Source organism: Terrapene carolina, unplaced genomic scaffold, assembly GCF_002925995.2.
Source record: "Terrapene carolina triunguis isolate 2854851 unplaced genomic scaffold, T_m_triunguis-2.0 Scaffold233, whole genome shotgun sequence".
Taxonomy (NCBI): domain Eukaryota; kingdom Metazoa; phylum Chordata; order Testudines; family Emydidae; genus Terrapene; species Terrapene triunguis.
This window is the reverse complement of record NW_020664584.1, coordinates 14009005-14029146: the sequence shown is the minus strand read 5'-3', so window position 1 is coordinate 14029146 and position 20142 is coordinate 14009005.

Genomic DNA, 20142 nt, shown 5'->3' with positions numbered 1-20142 from the left:
CTTTGGCTCTTGAATCCAGCAACCCAAAAAAATCACCCAGAGTCCCCAAAGTCCAACACCCCCAAAGTCTCTTGGGTCCAGCAACCACCCAAAGTCCCAAAAGTCCAACAACCCCCAAAGTCTCTGTCCCTGGTCAGTGCAGCCCCAGAGTAAAAGGGGGGGGCACGCAGGGTGTTAAGGGGCACCTTACATGATCCGAGGCTGGCCAGCCATCTGTTTCTCCATGGGGGTTCCGCCGCAGCCTTCACCACGAGCCAGTCCACTTTCCTGCCATCCCACAAACTGCTCCGCTCTACAAGCTACTCCGCTCCGCTCACCGACCTGTGAGCTGTTCCAGCCCTCCCCGCAAACAGCTCCACTCGCCGTTCCTTGGGCCACTCCAACCGGCCCCACAAGGCTCCACGCCGCTCGCTGCTCCTCCAGTCGTCCCCACAAATTGCTCCGCCAGCTGCTGAGCAATATAGCTTCAGGCTCCCCCACTAGTTAACACAGGACTCAGTGATCTCAGCTCTTAATAACTTTAGCTCTTTTGTGATTTCAGCTCTTAGCAATTTCAGCTCATAGTATAGTAGGGGAGCCCCAGTGCTGGTGCACCATTGGCCCAAAGTGAATTCAGCTCAGCAGCCAGTAACTAGACTCCTAATAGAATCAAAGTTAGCTCTGACATTCAACAGTGGAGAGAGGAGGTGGTGCAATTGGTGTTTCAAACCCTCAGAGGGGGCCCATACCATCAGGTACAAATACCTGTCCCCATCCTCTCTCAATTCACTGGGTTTTGTAACCCATGCCCCTTGTCAAGCAAGTGCTACTTAGGTAATGGTGAAGGACTCACTCAGTCCTTCTGTCATACAACAGTTCCACTGGCCTTGATTCACAGAATCAGGGTAACAAAACTTTATTCTTCCTGCCCCAATAATAGAGAAACTGGGGATCCCACACCAGCCAAAGTAACCACTTTCAGTTGCTGTTGTTTCATGCCAGGCGAGTGGGTGTGCCTATGCAAACAAGATCAGCCCTGGAGTTCTTTTCCACACTCGCCATAATTCACCACCAGATGTCAGGGTAGAGCTCATCCTGACTCTGCTTACACATACAATATGATGGGGGGGTCTAATTTAGCTACAACAAATCAGGAAAAAGATCTTGGAGTCATCGTGGATAGTTTTCTGAAGACGTCCACGCAGTGTGCAGAGGTGGTCAAAAAAGCAAACAGAATGTTAGGAATCATTAAAAAGGGGATAGAGAATAAGATGGAGAACATATTATTGCCCTTATATAAATTGATCGTACACCCACATCTTGAATACTGTGTACAGATGTGGTCTCCTCATCTCAAAAAAGATATACTGGCACTAGAAAAGGTTCAGAGAAGGGCAACTAAAATGATTAGGGGTTTGGAAAGAGTCCCATATGAGGAGAGATTAAAGAGGCTAGGACTTTTCAGCTTGGAAAAGAGGAGACTAAGGGGGGATATGATAGAGGTATATAAAATCATGAGTGGTGTGGAGAAAGTAGATAAGGAAAAGTTATTTACTTATTCCCATAATACAAGAACTAGGGGCCACCAAATGAAATTAATGGGCAGTAGGTTTAAAACAAATAAAAGGAAGTTCTTCTTCACACAGCGCACAGTCAACTTGTGGAACTCCTTGCCTGAGGAGGTTGTGAAGGCTAGGACTATAACAGCGTTTAAAAGAGAACTGGATAAATTCATGGAGGTTAATTCCATTAATGGCTATTAGCCAGGATGGGTAAAGAATAGTGTCCCTAGCCTCTGTTTGTCAGAGGGTGGAGATGGATGGCAGGAGAGAGATCACTTGATCATTGCCTGTTAGGTTCACTCCCTCTCGGGCACCTGGCATTGGCCACTGTCGGTAGACAGGATACTGGGCTGGATGGACCATTGGTCTGACCCCGTATGGCTGTTCTTATGTTCTTATGTAGACCAAATCCCTGGTTTTTCGGACCCTGAAAATCAATCAGGTTCTTAAAAGCAGAATTTATTTAAAAAAAAAAAGTTAAAGAAGCACCTCTGTAAAATCAGAATGGAAGGTAATTTTACAGGGTAATAAAAAGATTTAAAACACAGAGGATTCTCCTCTGATTCTGCTTCCCAATTACAAATCAGGAATAAAATTACCTCTTAGCATAGGGAAAATTCACAAGCTAAAACAAAAGACAATCTAACATGTTTCCTTGCTTACTAACAATTTTTGTAACCTTAGATGCTAATTTCAGGTGTTTTTAGGAGATGTTTTTTTCTGCCCTGATCCCTGTCTCTGTCCAAGAGGAAAACAAACAAAGAGAGCACCAACAAAACCTCCCCACCCCAGATTTGAAAGTATTGTTTTTCCTTATTGGTCCTTTTTGGTAAGGTGCCAACCAGGTTATTTGAGCTTCTTAACCCCTTACAGGTAAAAGAGGGATTTTATGCTACCCTTAGCTGCCTGTTTATGACAGGGCCGTACCTAACGCCCATCGATTTCCGATCCTACTTTGGGGTCTTGGTATTGAGGTGCCAAATAACCTCCATAAATATGTCCGTCTGTCTGTGTGCCAGGTCCCATCTGTAAAGCAGGGGTAACAGTGTCACATGGGGTGGTGGGAGGATAAATACATTCAAGGCAGTGAGGTGCCCAGACATCAGAGTGATGGAGGCCAACTAAGGAGCTAGGATAGACGTGACCTGACAGGTCTTTCCTAGTCCATTTTGCTTTCGGTTCGGAGTTTGAGAGAGATCAGTGCCCAGTTCCCCTTGGATTCCCATGGGATTAGTTACCAACCTACACTGCTTCAAACTCCTCAAGATTAAAGAAGTAGGGAGGAAACGGTTGATTAACGTCTCAGGCGGGTCTGTCAGCAGCTGGAGTCTCTGTTGTCACCTCCTCACGCAGCATTTCAAGGACCAGGATCCGAGTTATTCAGTCCATTTTCTCTCCCCACTGCATTCACCTACTTCCAGGTGCCCAGTAACTGGAACAACAACCTAGAAAAGCTACGGACGCTGCGTTCCATGTCTGGTACTGTGAACGTGTGCCTCATACCCTCTGTCAAATGGGGAACGTCTTTTCTGATTCATTATATATCCTTCTGTGCGGAGAGGCAATCTCCTGAGGTATTTCTGCTGTGGGGAACGCAACAGGCAAGGGGAAGTTGGTATTTACTGACATTTTCTAAAACTAAACCAGAGTCAAACTTCTAATCTCAAAGGGAGAGTCCTGGAGAGGGAAGAAACTTCTGATCTTGAAACAAATCTCTCTCTATTGCGTGAACGCTCTGTTGACCATCAAGAAATAATGCTCTAATTCTAGATTTTACATCTGCCTCAGTGATTTAGACACTGAATTCCCATCCAATTCCCTTAGAAAGATTTGAAAATGTTAGCAGAGTTAACTGATCTTACATTTTCTCCAACCACCCCCCATTGCCCTCTGTAGCAAGAGCACATGTACCCAGCCCCCATCCAATGAGCTCACTTAATTAGTTCAGGTAACATTTTAAAAAGAGTTTAAGTGATTTAGAAGCTTAAGTGCCATTTTCAAAAGCTTCTAATTTTCTGAGGCTTAGCAACCTAAATCTCACTGAAAGGAGAGGGGACTTAGCCTCATATGTCACTTTTGAATTTTGCTTAAGTGTTTTTGAAAATGTTACCCTTAGCTCAACGTGTCCTGGTCATTTCTGAAAGGAGGAAGTGCAGCCTGCTGCTCAGTTAAAATGCAGGTGCAACAGGGTGCTTTACACATTTAGGTTGGGATCTTCAAAGGGGGGTAATGTACACAATAAAGACCCAACTCCTATGAGATTGCTATGAGAATTTTGCATCTAACTCCCTTAGGGTTCTTGGAAAGGCCCATACAATGGAAGCATGGAAGCCAGAGACCTGAAATTCTAAAGTACAAATAATTTCTTCCCATTCCCAGAAAAGTTTCAGGCTCACATACATCTTGCTCCAGAACCAGGGCCGGATTAACTCTCTTGTGGACCCGGATTTTGTGGGGCCTCTGTATGTGTGATTTGGTTGTACAGGAGCAGTTCCTGATTATGACCAATGATTATGTAAAACAGTGTTCATGGGATAAGAAAATGGACTCAGCAGAAAGTCTTGCTTCTTATGCTGATAAATACGAGCAGTCCCAGATCGTCAGAGAGGCAGGGCAAATTGGAATAAAGTGGGTGGAGGTAGCAGACAGGAATAACCCTGGTTGCAGTTTGGGCGGATACCAGAAGGGACACCCCGAGACCACACCATACCACGGGGAGCCTCTGTATACAAGTCTATTTCCTAAGGCCCCACCTACACCCCAAGGAAAACCCCAGACACCTTATCATCCCATTACACCATTCTCCAGCAACCCAACTTGCCCCACTGACCAGTGAGCTGGATGATGTTTTAAATGTAACGAGCTGGGGCATGTAAAGGCAAACTGTCCCAAGAACCCCAACAGATTACAGTTCATTGCACCAGAAAACACCAAAGGTCCTCAGGCCCAGATGCCTCCCAGATACCCTCAGAGCGAAGGGAAACTGTGAATGTGGGCAGGAAGAAGGTTATCACATGGAGGAACACTGGAGCACAGATGTCAGCTATCCAGCAATCCTTAGTGGACGCCAAATTGATCAACCCAGAGGCCCAAGTGATGATTCAACCCTTCAAGTCAAATTCTTTTGATTTGCCTACAGCCAAGTTGCCCGTCCAGTACAAGGGCTGGTAAGGAATGTGAACTTTTGCTGTCTATGATGATTATCCCATTCCCATGCTTCTGGGGGAAGACTTGGCCAACCATGTGAAGCTAGCCAAGAGGGTGGGAATGGTCACCCACAGCCAGGCTAATCAAGCCTTCACACCCATCCCTGTTCCTGAGACTTCTACAAGATCCCCATCTGTATTACCAGGGACCCAGACTGAGGTGGTGGAACCCCATGCCAACGTCTGTGACAGCAGTAGTGGATCCAGTCACAGAGACCCAGCCAGAGCCAGTCCCAGAACTGGAACTGGCAGAGCAACCAGCACCAGAACCATTGCCAGCACTGAATCCAGCGCTTGCAACCCCATCTGCAACTCCAACCCCAGAGGGCACCACCAAGCCTGCCCTGGAAGCATCAGATAAACCTACGCAGCCGGAGCCTGAAATACAACACAGTGCATCAGCGGAGAGTGGTTCACAGTCAACAGAAACAGCTCCATCACCTATTTCGCTTCCAGAGGGACCAAGCCCAAATCCACCATCCAATGAGGAACTGATGTCTCCAGCATCAAGGGAACAGTTCCAGGCCCATCAGGAAGCAGATAAAAATCTCCAGGGAGCTTGGATGGCAGAACGGAGCAACCCACCACCTCTCAGCTCTTCTAATCGATCCCGGATTGTTGTAGAAAGAGGACTTTCATACAAGGAAACTCTTTCTGCTGGGCACCAGGAAGACTGACATCCTCAAAGACAGTTGGTAATTCCAACTAAGTACCAGGTAAAGCAATTGAGCTTAGCCCATGATCATCCTAGTGGCCATGCTGGGGTGAACAGAACCAAAGACCGGTTGGGGAAGTCCTTCCACTGGGAGGGAATGGGCAAGGATGTTTCTACTTATGTTTGGTCCAGTGAGGTGTGCCAAAGAGGGGAAAACCCCGAGACCAGGTCAAAGCCCTTCTCCAGTCACTCCCCGTTATTGAGGGTCCATTTCAATGAGTAGCTGTGGATATTCTGGGTCCTTTCTGAAAAAGACACCCAGAGGAAAGCAGTACATACTGACTTTCATAGATTTTGCCACCCGATGGCCGGAAGCAGTATTTCTAAGCAACACCATGGCTAAAAGCGTGAGCCAGGCATTAACAGAGACTTTTGCCAGGGTAGGTTGGCCCTCTGACATCCTTATGGATTCAGGAACTCATTTCCATTCAGGGACCATGAAAAGCCTTTGGGAAGCTCATAGGGTGAACCACTTGGTTACCACCCCTTACCACCATCAAACAAATGGCCTGATGGAGAAGTTTAATGTAACTTTGGGGGCCATGATATGGAAATTCGTAAATGAGCACTCCAATGACTGGGACCTAGTGTTGCAGCAGTTGCTCGTTGCCTACAGGGCTGTACCACATCCCAGTTTAGGGTTTTTACCATTTGAACTTGTGTATGGCTGCGAGGTTAAAGGGCCATTACAGTTGGTGAAGCAGGAATGGGAGGGGTTTACACCTTCTCCAGGAACTAACATTCTGGACTTTGTAAATAACCTACAAAACATCCTCCGCAACTCTTTAGCCCTTGCTAGAGAAAACCTAAAAGATGCCCAGGAAGAGCAAAAGGCCTGATATGATAAACATGCCAGAGAGTGTTCCTTCAAAGTAGGGGAACAGGTCATGGTCTTGAAGGCGCTCCAGGCCCATAAGATGGAAGCGTCGTGGGACGGGCCATTTACGTTCCAAGAGCATCTGGGAGCTGTGAACTATCTCATAGCATCCCCCACCTCAAACCTAAAGCCTAAAGTGTACCATGTTAATTCTCTAAAGCTCTTTTATTCCAGAGAATTAAAAGTTTGTCAGTTTAAAGCCCAGGGAGGAGATAATGCTGAGTGGCCTGAAGCTGTCTACTACGAAGAAAAAGTGACGGTAGTGTGGAAGAGGTGAACCTCTCAATGACCCTCGCACGTATGCAGCAATAGCAGATCAAGGAGCTGTGCAGTAGCTTGGCGCTGATGTTCTTAGCCACGCCAGGATGGACCAAACGGGCATACCATTCCACTGAAAGAGGTAATGCTCGCCCAATTAAAGCCCAACCTTACCGGGTGGCTCCTCAAGTCAAAACTGCTATAGAAAGGGAGAATCATAGAATCATAGAATATCAGGGTTGGAAGGGACCTCAGGAGGTCATCTAGTCCAACCCCCTGCTCAAAGCAGGACCAATTCCCAACTAAATCATCCCAGCCAGGGCTTTGTCAAGCCGGGCCTTAAAAACCTCCAAGGAACGAGACTCCACCACCTCCCTAGGTAACGCATTCCAGTGCTTCACCACCCTCCTAGTGAAATAGTGCTTCTTAATATCCAACCTAGACCTCCCCCACTGCAACTTGAGACCATTGCTCCTTTTCTGTCATCTGCCACCACTGAGAACAGCCGAGCTCCATCCTCTCTGGAACCCCCCCTCAAGTAGTTGAAAGCAGCTATCAAATCCCCCCTCATTCTTCTGGAGACTAAACAATCCCAGTTCCCTCACCCTCTCCTCATAAGTCATGTGCTCCAGCCCCCTAATCATTTTTGTTGCCCTCCGCTGGACTCTTTCCAATATTTCCACATCCTTCTTGTAGTGTGGGGCCCAAAACTGGACACAGTACTCCAGATGAGGCCTCACCAATGTCGAATAAAGCGGAACAATAGCGTTCCTTGATCTGCTGGCAATGCCCCTACTTATACAGCCCAAAATGCCGTTAGCCTTCTTGGCAACAAGAGCACACTGTTGACTCATACCCAGCTTCTGGTCCACTGTGACCCCTAGGTCCTTTTCTACAGAACTGCTACCTAGCCATTCGGTCCCTAGTCTGTAGCAGTGCATGGGATTCTTCCGTCCTAAGTGCAGGACTCTGCACTTGTCCTTGTTGAACCTCATCAGGTTTTTTTTGGCCCAATCCTCTAATTTGTCTAGGTCCCTCTGTATCCGATCCCTACCCTCTAGTGTATCTACCATGCCTCCCAGTTTAGTGTCTTCTGCAAACTTGCTGAGAGTGAAGTCCACGCCATCCTCCAGATCATTAATAAAGATATTAAACAAAACCGGCCCCAGGACCGACCCTTGGGGCACTCCGCTTAAAACCGGCTGCCAACTAGACATGGAGCCATTGATCACTACCCGTTGAGCCCGACGATCTAGCCAGCTTTCTATCCACCTTACAGTCCATTCATCCAGCCCATACTTCTTTAACTTGGCGGCAAGAATACTGTGGGAGACCGTATCAAAAGCTTTGCTAAAGTCAAGGAATAACATATGCATTACTTTCCCCTCATCCACAGAGCCAGTTATCTCATCATAGAAGGCAATTAGGTTAGTCAGGCACGACTTTCCCTTGGTGAATCCATGCTGACTGTTCCTGATCACTTTCCTCTCCTCTAAGTGTTTCATAATTGATTCCTTGAGGACCTGCTCCATGATTTTTCCAGGGACTGAGGTGAGGCTGACTGGCCTGTAGTTCCCCGGATCCTCCTTCTTCCCTTTTTTAAAGATGGGCACTACATTAGCCTTTTTCCAGTCATCCGGGACCTCCCCCGATCGCCATGAGTTTTCAAAAATAATGGCTAATGGCTCTGCAATCTCATCCGCCAACTCCTTTAGCACCCTCGGATGCAGTGCATCCGGCCCCATGGACTTGTGCACGTCCAGTTTTTCTAAATAGTCCTGAACCACTTCTTTCTCCACAGAGGGCTGGTCACCTTCTCCCCATACTGTGCTGCCCAGTGCAGCAGTCTTGGAGCTGACCTTGTTCGTGAAGACAGAGGCAAAAAAAGCATAGAGTACATTAGCTTTTTCCACATCCTTGGTCACTAGGTTGCCTCCCTCATTCAGTAAGGGGACTTTCTGACTTTCCTTGACTTTCTTCTTGTTGCTAACATACCTGAAGAAACCCTTCTTGTTACTCTTAACATCTCTTGCTAGCTGCAACTCCAAGTGTGATTTGGCCTTTCTGATTTCACTACTGCATGCCTGAGCAATATTTTTATACTCCTCCCTGGTCATTTGTCCAATATTCCACTTCTTGTAAGCTTCTTTTTTGCGTTTAAGATCAGCAAGGATTTCACTGCTTAGCCAAGCTGGTCGCCTGCCATATTTACTATTCTTTCTACACATCGGGATGGTTTGTTCCTGCAACCGCAATAAGGATTCTTTAAAATACAGCCAGCTCTCCTGGACCCTTTTGCCCTTCATGTTATTCTCCCAGGGGATCCTGCCCATCTGTTCCCTGAGGGAGTCAAAGTCTGCTTTTCTGAAGTCCAGGGTCCGTATTCTGCTGCTCTCCTTTCTTCCTTGTGTCAGGATCCTGAACTCAACCATCTCATGGTCACTGCCTCCCAGGTTCCCATCCACTTTTGCTTCCCCTACTAATTCTTCCCTGTTTGTGAGCAGCAGGTCAAGAAAAGCTCTGCCCCTAGTTGGTTCCTCCAGCACTTGCACCAGGAAATTGTCCCCTACACTTTCCAAAAACTTCCTGGATTGTCTGTGCACCGCTGTATTGCTCTCCCAGCAGATATCAGGGTGATTAAAGTCTCCCATGAGAACCAGGGCCTGCGATCTAGCAACTTCTGCTAGACATGCTACATATGGGGGTAATCCACCCCTCTAAAAGTGCATGGGCATCTCCAGTGGTTCTAGTTCTCAACCCAGATGGGGAAATGCGCTTTTGCATCAACTACTGTAAGCTAAATGCTGTAACTCACCAAGACAACTATCCAATGCCAAGCAAAGATGAGCTATTGGAGAAACTGGGATGTGTCCAGTTCATCTCTACATTAGACTTAACGAAGGGGTACTGGCAGGTACCTCTAGATGAATCCGCCAGGAAAGGTCAGCCTTCATCACCCACGTAGGGCTGTATGAATTTAATGTGCTCCCTTTCGGGCTGCAAAATGCACTCGCCACCTTCCAAAGACTTGTAGATGGTCTCCTAGCGGGATTGGGAGAATCTGCAGTCGCCTACCTTGATGATGTGGCCATCTTTTCTGATTCATGGGCAGAACACCTGGAGCATCTACAAAAAGTCTTCAAGCACATAAGGGAAGCAGGACTACTGCTAAGGCTAAAAAGTGTCAAATAGGCCTAAACGGAGTGACTTACCTTGGACACCAGGTGGGTCAAGGAACTATGAGCCCCCTACAGGCCAAAGTGAATGCTACCCAAAAGTGTCCTGTCCCAAAGTCAAAGAAACAGGTCCAATCCTTCTTAGGCTTGGCTGGATATTACAGGCCATTTGTACCGCACTACAGCCAAATCGCAGCCCCACTGACAAACCTAACCAAAAAGAAACAGTCAAATGCAGTTCAGTGGACTGAAGAGTGTCAGAAGGCCTTTAACCAGCTTAAAGCGACACTCATGTCTGACCCTGTGCTAAGGGCCCCAGATTTTGACAAACTGTTCCTAGTAACCACAGATGCATCCGAACGTGATGTGGTAACAGTTTTAATGAAGGAAGGACCAGATCAAGAATTCCATCCTGTCCTGTTTCTCAGCAAAAAACTGTCTGAGAGGGAAAGCCAATCGGTCTTCACCGAAAAGGAGTGTTACACCATTGTGTACGCTCTGGAAAAGCTATGCCCATATGTTTTGGGACGGTGTTTCCACCTGCAAACCGACCGTGCTGCGCTGAAGTGGCTTCATACCATCAAGGACAATAACAAAAAATTTCTTCGGTGGAGTTTAACTCTCCAAGATTTTGATTTTGAAATACAACACATTTCAGGTGTTTCTAACAAAGGGGCTGATGCACTCTCCCATGAAAGTTTCCAAGAATCAACTGGTTAAAATTATCCTTGAAATGCGGGCAATATTGTTAGTTTTTATATAATCAGTAGTATATCTAGAGGTGCATGTATCTTATTAATTCTGTTTTCTCCTAAAGCTCCAGGAAGAAATCACAGCCAGTGTGGAACAGGCTGTCCAGCACCGTCTGTGATTTGGCGGGACATATCATACATATAAAGGGAAGGGTAACAACCTTTATGTATGCAGTAACATAAATCACTCCTGGCCAGAGGTACAGAATCACTTACCTGTAAAGGGTTAATCAGTTCAATTAACCTAGTTGGCAGCTGTCCAGAAGGACTAATAGGGAAAGAAGATACATTCAAATCTTGGCGGGGGGAGGTTTTGTTTGTGTTCTCTTTGTTGATTCCCTCTCAGGACAAAGAGAGAGGGACCAAACAGGTAACCCAGCTCTTAAAAAGATCCTGAACTGATACATCTAAAAATTACAGAAATTGTAAGTAATAGCAAGGAAATGCATTAGATTATCTTTTGTTTTAGCTTGTGAATTTTCCCTATGCTAAGAGGGAAATTTATTCCTGTTTTTGTAACTTTGAAGTTGAGCCTAGAGGGGAATCCTCTGTGTTTTAAATCTTTTTTATTTACCCTGTAAAGTTATCTTCCATCCTGATTTAACAGAGGTGCTTCTTTTACTTTTTTCTTTTTAATAAAATTCTTCTTTTAAGAACCTAATTGATTTTAAGTGTCCTAAAAACCAGGGATTTGGTCTGTGCTCACTTTGTTAACCTATCGGTTGGTATTTGATTCTCAAGCCCCCCCAGGAAAGGGGGTGAAGGAGCTAGGGGGGATATTTTGGAGGAAATAGGGCTCCAAGTGGCCCCTCCCTGAATGTTTGTTTAAATCACTTGTTGGTGGCAGCAATACTGTCCAAGGACAAATAAAGGAATTTGTGTCTTGGGGAAATTTTTAACATAAGCTGGTGGAATATAAGCTTAGAGCGTCTTTCATGCAGGTCCCCAAATCTGTACTCCAGAGTTCAGAGTGGGGAGGGAACCCTGACAGGCAAGTGTTACATTTTAGAGTTCTTGCGGTCCCCCACCTTCTGCACTCGAAGTTCTAGAGTGGGGAATCAGCCTTGACCTGGTGGCAGAGCGTTGTGATCATTTAGAACCAGAAGCACAGACCTCGGGATTTTAAAAGGACACATTTTTCCTTTCAGCAGCCTGCAAAGCCAGGGAGGTTTTTTCTTTCTTTCTTTTCTTTTTTTTTTTTTTTTTTTTGCTGCCTGAGGGGGGACAGGCATACAAAGGATTCAGCCTCCAAAGACAGAGAGTCCAACAAGCAGTTTATTTTTTTCTAGCTTCGTGGCAACAAAATATCTAGGTTAGAGTAGGGAAGCCCTGTGCATGAGGTTGTGGTCAGGCACCGAAACCCAAGAGCAATCAGTCTTCCCAAAGTGGCATGACACGGAGAAGACAGACCCAGATCAAGCCCAAACATTCAGCTCCATGACAGAAATGCAGGGAGGGGATGGGCTACCAGAGACTTCCCAGAAGGGAAGGGTCAGCCCTCCCCAACCCGAGACCCACGTGCGAGGATGGAGGGATGCCCTTAACCCAGACCGAGTTCTAACTGTGGAAGACTTCCTACAGGTGAAGCGCTTACAGGCGGAAGTGGAGGAGAAGAGCTTGGAAGCAGAGGAGAGGAGAGAGGAGAAGTGCTTGGAGGCAGAGGAGAGAGGCAAACCACTTGGAGGAGGAAATGGAGGCGAAGCGCTTTGAAGCGGAGACAGAGCTGAAGTACTTAGAGCTGGAAAGGGCTAAGCTGGGTCAACCAGGTAGCCCTAACAGTCCTCCTCCAGGTACCACTCTCCATTCCAAGAAATTCCCTGCATACAAGGTAGATGATGATAGAGGCCTTCTTAGAAAATTTTGAAAGGACCTGCCTTGGGTACGACATCCCTACAGACCAGTATATGGTGGAGCTGAGGCCACAACTCAGTGGACCCTTAGAAGATTTGTCAGATCAAATGACTAAAGAATATATGAATGAGTACAAACTTTTTAAACAAAAAGACAGAATTAGTATCTGTATTGGTATTGAGCTAACCCCGGCGCATGCCCGTTGGTGGTTCAGAGCCCTAAGGTGGAAACCAGACATGGCATTTTCCTGACATGCCTACCACATTGCAAAAGATTAGGATGCCTGGATAACAGGAGTTAATGTTAAGTCTCTGGAAGATCTGTCTCTCCTAATACAAATGGAGCAGTTCTTAGAGGGTGTTCCTGAGGAAATAAAAGGTACATATTAGATGGGAAACCCAAAACTGTAATTGAGGCGGGGGAGATCGGATCCAAACGGGTGGAGGTGGCGGAGAAGAAGAAATCTAGTAGCAACTGGTGTGGATACCAGAAGGGGCAACCTGAGATGACAGCCCACTATCGGGGTCAGCCCAAGGCCCCATCTCGCAAGGAGGAGCCCTCCACACAGCCAGGGAGACCCCAGATGCCCTCTCATGCCACCACCCCACTCTCCAACCACCCACCTTGCCCCAGCCCACAGTCAGCTGGGCGATGCTTTAAATGTAATGAACTGGGGCATGTGAAGGCTAACTGCCCCAAGAGCGACAGCTGACTGCATCTCATCATCCCAGGATCCCACCAAGAGCCTTTAGGCCCCGATGCCTCACAAATACCCCCATAGTGAAGGGAAACTGAGTGTGGGCCAGAGGAAGATTACTGCAAAGAGAGACACTGGAGCGTAGGTGTCAGCTATCCACCAATCCCTGGTGGACCCCAAATTCATCAACCCAGAGGCCCAAGTGACAGTGCAACCCTTTAAGGCCAACTCTTTTAACTTGCCTATAGCCAAGTTGCCTGTCCAGTACAAGGACCGGTCAGGAATATGGACCTTTGCAGTCTATGATGATTATCCCATTCCCATGCTGCTGGGAGAAGACTTAGCCAACCATGTGAGGCTAACAAAAAGGATGGGGGTGGTCACTCACAACCAGGCTAAACAGGCCTTCACACCTACCTCCATTCCTGAGCCTCCTACAAGGACCCAGTCTGTATCCCCTGACGCCACAGGCCCAGGGACCCAGCCAGAGGTGGTGGAACCAGACCCCAGACCAGAGTCTATGGCAGCGATTGTAAATCCAGTTCCTGGAAACCAGCCAGAACCAGAACCAGGATTGGAAATGGCGGAGCAGTCAGCACCAGATCCCGTGCTTGCAACCCCACCAAAGTCAGGGGAGCCAGCACCAAAGGGCACCACAGAGCCTGCACCTGTAGCAACAGCTAAACTGGCACAAGAAGCTCAACCGGAGCATGAAATACCACCTAATGCACCAGCGGAGAGTGGTTCACAATTGACGGAGACACCCCCATCACTTGCATCGCTTCCAGTGTGACCAAGCCCAAGTCCACAACCCAGCGAGGAACTAACATCTCCAGCCTCAAGGAAGCAGTTCCAGGCAGAGCAGGAAGTGCATGAAAGCCTCAAGGGAGCTTGGACGGCAGCATGGAGAGACCCATCACCTCTCAGCTCTTCTAATAGGTCCAGGTTTGCTGTAGAAGGAGGACTCTTGTACACGAATACACTTTCTAGTGGGCTCAAGGAAGACTGGCATCCTCAGAGACAGTTGGTAGTTCCAACTAAGTATAGGAAAAAAGCTTTTGAGCTTAGCCCACAATCACCCTAGTGGCCATGCTGGGGTGAATAGGGCCAAAGACCGTTTGGGGAAGTAATTCCACTGAGAGGGAATGGGCAAGGATGTTTCTACCTATGTCCGGTCTTGTGAGGTGTGCCAGAGGGGAGAAAGCCCCAAGACCAGGTCAAGACCCCTCTCCAGCCACTCCCCATAATTGAGGTTCCATTTTAGCATGTAGCTGTGGATATTCTGGGTCCTTTCCCTATGAACACACACAGAGGAAAGCTGTACATACTGACTTTCATGGATTTTGCCATCCAATGGCCGGAAGCAGTAGCTCTAAGCAACACCAGGGCTAAAAGCATGAGCCAGGAATTGGCAGACATTTTTGCCAGAGTAGGTTGATCCTCCGACATCCTTACGGGTTTGGGAACTAACTTTCTGGCGGGGACCATAAAATGTCTTTGTGAAGCTCATGGAGTGAACCACCTGGTTGCTACCCCTTACCACCATCAAATGAATGGCCTAGTGGAGAAGTTTAATGGGACTTTGGGGGCCATGATACATAAATTCATGAATAAGCACTCCAATGATTGGCACCTAGTGTTGCAGCAGTTGCTCTTTACCTATAGGGCTCTACCACATCCCAGTTTGGGGTTTTCAGTCTTTGAACTCATTTATGGCCACGAAGATAAGGGCCATTACAGTTGGTGAAGCAGCAATGGGAGGGGGTTACATCTTCTCCAGGAACTAACATTTTGGACTTTGTAACCAATGGCCAAAACACCCTCAAAGACTCTCTGGGCCTTTCTTGAGAAAACCTACAGAATGCTCAACAATAGCAAAAGGCCTGTTATGATAAACATACCAGAGAGCATTCCTTCAGAGTAGGTGACCAAGTCAAGGTCCTGAAAGCGCTCCAGGCCAATAAGATGGAAGCATCATTTGAGGGGCCATTTATGGTCTGAGAGCACCTGGGAGCTGTTAATTACCTCATAGCATTCCCAGACCTTACCCTAAAACCTAAAGTATACCATGTTAATTCTCTAAAGCCCTTTTATTCCTAAGAAATCAAGGTTCTCCAGTTTACAGCCCAGGAGAGAGATGATGCTGAGTGGCCTGAAGGAGTCTACTATGAAGGGGAAAACAATGGTGGCATAGAAGAGGTGAGCCTTTCCATAACCCTTGGCTGTAATGAGTGACAGCAAATCCGGGAGCTGTGCACCAGCTTCGTGCCAAAGTTTCCAGCCACCCCAGATGGACAGAATGGGCGTACCGCTCCATTGTCACAGGTGATGCTCGCCTAATTAGAGCCTAACACTAACAGATGGCTCCTCAAGCCAAAGGGAGATCAAGCATTCTGTGGCCACAACGTTATTGATCATTTCTTTTTCAATTTGTCTTGTGTACCCTCACCTCACTTAAAAACTCCGTACTTACAAAATCAGACATAAATATAGAAAACTACCACAGCACACTACTACTGAAAAACTGCTGATTTTCTCATTTTTACCATATAATTATGAAATAAACCAAATGGAATGTAAATATTGTACTTACATTTCCTTGTATAGTCTATAGAGCAGTATACACAAGTCATTGTCTGTATGAAATTTTAGTTTGTACAGACTTTGCTTGTGCTTTTTCTGTAGCCTGTAAATCTACGCAAATCTCTAGATGAGCTGATGTACTCCCTGGAAGAGCTCTGTGTACCCCCAGGATATGCATACCCCAGACTGAGAACCACTTCTCTTACAGCCCTGGGAGAAAGTGGAGATGGAGAGACCTCTCAAAACCTGGGACCCCAGTCTTGTTAGGGCCGGTATCTGATTCCACAGGTGGGATTCACTGAGCTGGTAGGAGACTTGAACTCGTGGCTGCTCAAAGCTCAGACAATGGGGGCAATTGTGCTCAGTGAGAGGGTGCAGGTGAAATGGACTCAGCAGGAACGCTGAACTTGCATTCATTGTAGGGTGAGAGATTGTAGATACACACACTCATACATATATGCATATACACACAAGCGCACACACACACACATGTAAACACATATACATGCACTCATACATGCACATGCACACTTACACACACGCGCACTTACCCAGACACACATGCACGTGCACACACACGCACATACAGATGGATGCACACATGCACTCATATGCACAGGCACACATGCCACATATGCAAATGCAAGCACATATACACAACACACATGCACACATATGCCCCCACACACATAGGCACACATACACACATATATGCACACATACACATGTGCACATGCATTCACACACACACACACACATGCAGATGCTCACATATGTACATGCATACACACACTTATACCTATGTGCATGCATACACACACACATGCATATGCAAACACAGAGACAGACACACCAACATATGGACACACACACACACACACACACACACGAACACACACATGCACACATACAAAACACACTCATATGCACACGCATATGCATATCCAGGCAAACACACACACACACACGTGCACACATATGCACAGGCACATATATGCTCACATATCCACACACACACACACACACACATACACATACACTAAAATATATGATACCTACATTATAAAAACATAGGCTTGCAATGTCTGCCTGGAACTCCAGTGTTAGGCCATTGTACCATTAACGTTTGTTTCCTAGTGTGTATTTCATCCCCAGGCTGCTTTCCAAAGGAAGAGAAAAGCCGAAGGAAATCTCTGGCCTTGGCCACAGGACGCCAGCACAGAACTTGTATTTTTCCACTTTTCAGCAACGATTTAGGGCCAGTTTTTCCAGATACTTGGGGGCCCCGTGGGATTTTCCAAAGCCTCTGGGCACCTGGCCTGTGGGATGGGGTCTTGGAGGAGAGTCAAGCAGGGGAACGTGCACCTTCCCCAGGCCTGTAGGGGCAGTGTGCTGGGAGGGCTGCTGAGCCAAGAGCCCTGATTAGGGGGCGGAGCTTGGCTGATTAGGGGGCCTATAAAAGCGGCCTCCCAGCCAAGCAGCGGCACAAGCAGCGAGCAGCGGCACCCAGGAGCCGGCACCCAGGGCTGCTAACAGGGGAGTTTAAGTGGGAGTTTACAGGGAGAGGCAGGAGGGCGCGGTGTCCGGTGTGCTCTGTTTCCCCAGAAGCGGCAGGCAGAGACCATAGCAGCCATGAGCCTAGCAGCTGGGGACACAATGCAGATGATTGCATGTGGCAGCTGTGGTATGTACATGGTCCTAGCAGGGGCGCCTGAACAGAGGTATGTCTGTATGAAATGTCGCCTAATTGGCCTGTTAGAGGAAAAGGTCCGTGGGTTGGAGATGCAGGTAGAGACCCTGGTAGAGTTTAGAAGGGGATTTGAGCAGCTACTGGAGCAAAGGCAAGGAGTGGCGGAAGGGGAAGGCTCAGGGGTGCAGGTGGAAGCAGGGGCTATGGTCTGTGAGGGGGGAATGTCGGGGGGAGAACAAGAGCAGTGGAAGCATGTGACCGTGAGAAGCAGGCCAAGGAAAAGGAGGGCTAGTGAGGGGGAAATAGAACTCAGGAACAGGTTTGGGTGTTTGGATAACGAGGAGGGGACGCAGCTGGTGGTAACTGATGGTGGGAGGCAGAGGACGAAAAGAAGGGCAGCTAGTCCAATAGAGAGAGGGGAGGAGTTGATGGAGACAGCATCAATACTCAGCCCCAGGAGGATACAGGATGGCACTAGGGGGACTATAAGGGAAAATAGAAAGAGTCAGGAGTTACGACTACAGGGAACAGGGGATAGATTAGTAGATCGCAGTGTCACCAGGCAAAGGCAGGTTTATGTGATTGGAGACTCCTTACTGAGGAGGTTAAACAGGCCTGTGACCAGGGCGGACCCAGAAAACAGAAGGGTGTGCTGTCTGCCGGGCGCTAAGATACGGGATGTGGACCTGCGGTTGAAAAGGATCCTAAAAGGAGCAGGTAAGAACCCCTTGATCATCCTTCATGTAGGAACGAATGACACGGCTAGGTTCTCGCTAGAGAGAATCAAGGGAGATTATGCCAGGCTGGGGAAGACACTTAAGGAAGTCAAGGCTCAGATTATCTTCAGTGGGATTCTGCCTGTTCCTAGAGAAGGACAGCAAAGGGCTGACAGAATTGTGAGGATAAATAGCTGGCTAAGGGAGTGGTGCTATAAGGAGGGCTTTGGGATGTATGGCCACTGGGAGGCTTTCGGGGACAGACAGCTGTTCTCACGGGATGGACTTCACCTGAGTAGGGAAGGAAATAGACTTCTGGGATGGAGGCTGGCTCATCTCATCAAAACGGCTTTAAACTAGGAATTTGGGGGAGACGGTTGGGAGATGTTCAGTTAATCTCCACGCCAGATTCCAACACTGAAAAAGAGGGCGAAGAGATAAGCACAGATATAGGTAGGGGTAGGGAATTGGACATAAGAAGGAGGGGGCGGATGGACAGTACAGGGTCCGTACCAAATTGCATAACTAATGGGAGAAAGGATAGACAGCATACAGTAAGATGTTTATACACCAATGCGAGAAGCCTAGGTAACAAAATGGAGGAATTGGAGCTCCTGGTCCAAAAAATGAAACCTGATATCGTAGGAATAACCGAAATGTGGTGGGACGGTGGTCATGACTGGAGTACAGGTATGGAAGGGTATGTGCTGTTTAGGAAAGACCGGAAAAAAGGTAAAGGTGGGGGAGTGGCATTGTATGTCAATAATGAGCTAAAATGTAAAGAAATAATAAGTGATGGAATGGATAAGACGGAGTCTGTCTGGGCAATAATTACACTGGGTAAAAGAACTACTAGATCCTCCCCTGAGATAGTGCTTGGGGTGTGCTATAGACCGCCAGGATCTAGCCTGGATGCGGACAGAGAACTATTTAATGTTTTTAGGGAAGTAAAAACTGATAAGAACTATGTAATCATGGGGGACTTTAACTTCCCAGATATAGATTGGGGAACAAATGCTAGTAACAATAATAGGGCTCAGATGTTCCTAGACGTGCTAGCAGATGAATTCCTTCATCAAGTAGTAACTGAACCGACGAGGGGGGATGCCATTTTAGATTTGGTGCTGGTGAGTAGTGAGGACCTCGTTGAGGAAATGGTTGTAGGGGACAACCTTGGCTCGAGTGACCATGAGCTAATTCGGTTTAAACTAAATGGAAGGATTAACAGAAATAAAACTGTGACTAAGGTTTACAATTTCAAAAAGGCCAACTTTAATAAATTAAGGCAACTACTTAGGGAAGTGGATTGGGCTAACATACTTAGGGATCTAAAGGCAGATGACGCCTGGGATTATTTCAAGCTGAAGTTGCACGAGCTGTCCGAGGCCTGTATCCCGAGAAAGGGAAAACGGTTAGTAGGCAGGAGATTTAGACCTAGCTGGATGAGCGGGCGTCTCAAAGGGGCGATTAAGAAAAAACAGAAAGCGTACAAAGAATGGAAGAGGGGAGGGATCAGCAAGGAAACCTACCTTATTGAGGTCAGAGCATGTAGGGATGCAGTGAGAAAGGCCAAAAGCCATGTAGAGTTGGACCTCACGAGGGGAATTAAATCCAATAGTAAGAGGTTTTATAGCCATATAAATAGGAAGAAAACAAAGAAAGAGGAAGTGGGACCGCTGAAGAATGTAGATGGAGTGGAGATTAAGGGTAATCTAGGCATGGCACAATATCTAAATGAATATTTTGCATCGGTCTTTAATAAGGCTAATGAAGGGCTTAGGAATAGAGAGAGCAGGATAGAGGGGAATAAAGGAGGGGGGATTGATATTACAGTATCAGAGGTGGAAGCCAAACTTGACCAGCTAAACGGGACTAAATCGGGCGGACCGGATGATCTTCATCCTAGAATATTGAAGGAACTGGTGCAAGAAATTGCAAGCCCCTTAGCGATAATTTTTAATGAATCTGTAAACTCGGGGGTGGTACCGTTGGACTGGAAAATAGCTAATGTGGTTCCTATTTTCAAGAAGGGGAAAAAAAGTGACCCGGGTAACTACAGGCCTGTTAGTTTAACTTCTGT